The sequence below is a fragment of the Coregonus lavaretus genome, assembly GCF_964263955.1.
Source record: "Coregonus lavaretus genome assembly, chromosome: 13".
NCBI classification, from domain to species: Eukaryota; Metazoa; Chordata; class Actinopteri; order Salmoniformes; family Salmonidae; genus Coregonus; species Coregonus lavaretus.
Window position 1 is genome coordinate 5,067,566 of NC_140000.1, and position 4,075 is coordinate 5,071,640.

Here is a 4,075-nt window from a genome sequence, read left to right on the forward strand (position 1 = left end):
ATGTTCTCAATCCTGTTTGTCACAGTGTTCTTTGCCAGCTGTTTGGCAATGCATGAGTAATAAATAATATCACAATTCACTTCAACTTTTTCAGTTAGACTTAGAAGTTCTTAGAGACATCTTCTGATGGTTTAATGCATTGCAGAATGTACTTTTTAGTTAATTAATTTGCACTTTTTAAATTATGTAAAGATCTTTGAGAAATGTGTCAGTAAAATGAAAACTATACATATAAATAAAATATACTGTATATTCTGTGCATATAGTGTAGGTGTGTATATATATGTATATATTGATTATTAATATAGTAAACATATTGCCTATGTTATTTTAGCCATCAAAGACCCGTACTCGTATTCCTCTGCGGTGGGTCTGGGCACTGGCACCCCATTTGCTTCCTCCGGTGAGGGACGCATCACAGCGGTCAGTGTGGGAGAACAACTACTACTACTACTACTACTACAACAACGCCTACATCAACGGGTGAGCAGACCCTGACCCATGAACAGACACCACTGACTCAGTCCAACTACACTACCCAACAGACACCAAACAGACTCTTTCTTTCTTTCTTTCTTTCTTTATGTTCATTACATACTCAGTACATGACAAATAGTGTTATCATATCTAACCCCGAGTACAATGGAAAATGTCAGTCCTTGATACTCTACAACCCTACCTCTTTTCTTTGTCTGAATGTGCCTTATCAAAACACAACCAACATGAAAAGCCTGCTCTGTTTCTTAGGTTTCAGCTGAGATATGACTACACCTGGTCTCCTGTGTTCGGTCGCGAAGTGGGTGAAAAAAGGAGATGTGGGCAGTGAGCTGAGGCTTCTCAGCGGCCGCTCCGACGGTGCCGGCATCACCTCCATCGGAGCCCACTGGGGATTCATGTACATGGAAGAGGCTGGAAACAGCACCTCCTCTTAATTGAAAAAATGTGTCTTTCTCTTTGGGATGGTTTCCCGAATACAGATGAAGCCTAGTCCTGGACTAGTTACTTTCAATGGAGATTCTCCATTCAGCATGCTTTTTAGTCCAGGAGTAAGATTCATCTGGGTCCAGGAAACTGACCCTTTATGTTTTGGACGGATGTTTGACATAGACGCTGACAGGACTGTTTCGGTATATGAAATAAATTAATTGAACCTTTTGAAGCTGAATGAATTTGAATGTTTAGAATATTATTTAGTATTTTCTAAATATGCACACTGTCCTTTGTGAGTTTACCCCAATGAAGGAGGAGGGTCACATACGGGTCACATGCAGTATTGGAGGTTGCATTTACCACATCAAATGAAAAGATGAGTATGTTTGAGTTTATCAGAATACATTTAATATACAATAGTTCAGCATGTTATCTTAGCTTTATAAAGCAAACTAATGCTTTGTAAGGGAAGCTACCCACTGGGCACAGACGTCAATTGAACATCTATTCCACATTGGTTCAATGTAATTTCATTGAAATGACGTGAAAATAACGTTGATTCAACCAGCGTGTGTGCTCAGTGGGTAGATGTTGAGATACAGTGGCTTGCGAAAGTATTCACCCCCCTTGGCATTTTTCTTATTTTGTTGCCTTACAACCTGGCAGTGCCTGCTGATGAAAAACATCCCCACAGCATGATGCTGCCGCCACCATGCTTCACTGTGGGGATGGTGTTCTCGGGGTGATGAGAAGTGTTGGGTTTGCTCCAGACATAGTGTTTTCCTTGATGGCCAAAAAGCTCAATTATAGTCTTATCTGACCAGAGTACCTTCTTCCATATGATTGGGGAGTCTCCCACATGCCTTTTGGCGAACACCAAATGTGTTTGCTTATTTTTTTCTTTAAGCAATGGCTTTTTTCTGGCCACTCTTCTGTAAAGCCCAGCTCTGTGGAGTGTATGGCTTAAAGTGGTCCTATGGACAGATACTCCAATCTCCGCTGTGGAGCTTTGCAGCTCCTTCAGGGTTATCCTTGGTCTCTTTGTTGCCTCTCTGATTAATGCCCTCCTTGCCTGGTCTGTGAGTTTTGGTGGGCGGCCCTTTCTTGGCAGGTTTGTTGTGGTGCCATATTCTTAAACATTTTAATAAAGGATTTAATGGTGCTCCGTGGGATGTTCAACGTTTTGGATCTTTTTTTATAACCCAACCCTGATCTGTACTTCTCCACAACTTTGTCCCTGACCTGTTTGGAGAGCTCCTTGGTCTTCATGGTGCCGCTTGCTTGGTGGTGCCCCTTGCTTAGTGGTGTTGCAGACTCTGGGGCCTTTCAGAACAGGTGTATATATACTGAGATCATGTGACACTTAGATTGCACACAGGTGGACTTTAATAACTAATTATGTGACTTCTGAAGGTAATTGGTTGCACCAGATCTTATTTAGGGGCTTCATAGCAAAGGGGGTGAATACATATGCACGCACCCCTTTTCCGTTATTTATTTTTTAGAATCTTTTGAAACAAGTAATTTTTTTCATTTCACTTCACCAATTTGGACTATTTTGTGTATCTATTACATGAAATCCAAATAAAAATCAATGTAAATTACAGGTTGTATTGCAACAAAATAGGAAAAACGCCAAGGAGGATGAATACTTTTGCAAGGTACTGTACATGCATATTCTTCCCCAACTCAAATGAATTGTATAACACAACTAACTAGACAAAAACGTTGTGAATACAACAATTTTGATTCATATTGACCTTTTAATTTGTCTTTTTATATATATTTTGTTGATCAATAAGGTCCTACATATATTTGTATTAATATGTTAATTGAACTATTAAATATTATGGATAGGTAGTAACAAGTGACTCAGGGTATTTCACTTTGTTATGCGTATACAAACGTTTATTTAATTTTCTCACCTTGAAGCTCCTACTGATATTTATCTGATTAATCTGCAGAAAATGAAATCAGATTGTTTTCCTGTAGAAACATGTACAGGTTGCTAGTCATTTAATGAAGATGTAAGTATTGTAACAGACTGCAGAAAACGTCGAACAATAATGGAGACGAAAAATTGAGAATCTCATCTGCCCCGCTAGAATTAAATTGAAATACATGTACTTAAACAAATCTTCTACAATAAAATTGGTATTTGAACAAACCAATGAACTAACTACCCTATTAATGACCAGATCCACATGTCTATTTCAGCCTGTTAATGTTTGAAGGGAAGAAGTTCCTCTTGGGGTAATAAAACAACTGAAGATGAGAAGACTGATTTTAAAGCGATTTTCGTACACATTTATACGATTTTGGTATATTCTTTTGATTGTTCAGTTGTTAGATTGTATCTTTTTTTATCGCTATTTCAGATCATTCATTTGTTAATATTCAAAAGAAAGAACATCCTCTGAATACAATTATTTCCTTATTATATTTCCTCGACACTCCCTCCCAAAGTTGCCTCGACCAATTAGAAAACAATGTCTGACTTCTCTATAGTGGGTGACTGACTATAGGTGTTCTTTGGCATGCTCCTTCCATCTAGAGCTGATGGAATGTTCAGCATGTATAAATGCAGTTCTAAGAGGAAGCAGTAGACTAGAAGGACCTGGCAGAGACCGAGAGATAAGAAGCTTTCACATCTTTTCACACAGATCTCAAGATATCACTGTGGGTATCTACACAACTAACTAAATAGAAAACTTTCACTTGTATTTAATGCATGATACTGGTGTGGGAAATATTATGACGTTAATACTCATCATCTCTTGGTACATGGGCACAAACACTTTGGCCCTATTGCCTAAAAATGTAAATTAATTTATCTGACAATTTTTTATTTGACAGTAGCTTAGCACTGCAAGTGTGATTGTAGTAAACAAGAGTTCAACTTTTGAAAGCTGTTTTGTAACATTTCACATTCAAGAATGATTTGTTGTTAAGTCACATTTCACAATTCAAAAGGTTATTTTTTTCCCCTTCTAGGAAACATTGGTTGACCTGACAGGTAAAATGCCTTAGTTGTTTTTGTGAACTACTATGAAAAACATTATTAACAAAATTATTTCAAGTTTTACCATTTAAAGTGAAATGGAGTGAGAGTGAAATTGACTGAAATGAAAGGTCTTAAGTATTG

General features: G+C 37.8%; 1 pseudogene across 1 annotated transcript; it reads left to right on the forward strand.

Annotated features, from left to right (window-relative positions):
• LOC311139303 lies at positions 1-932 on the forward strand (annotated as a pseudogene). Its single transcript has 3 exons — positions 1-52; positions 335-483; positions 748-932. The product of its transcript is annotated as an uncharacterized misc_RNA (transcript).
• Positions 933-4,075: the final 3,143 nt, after the last annotated feature.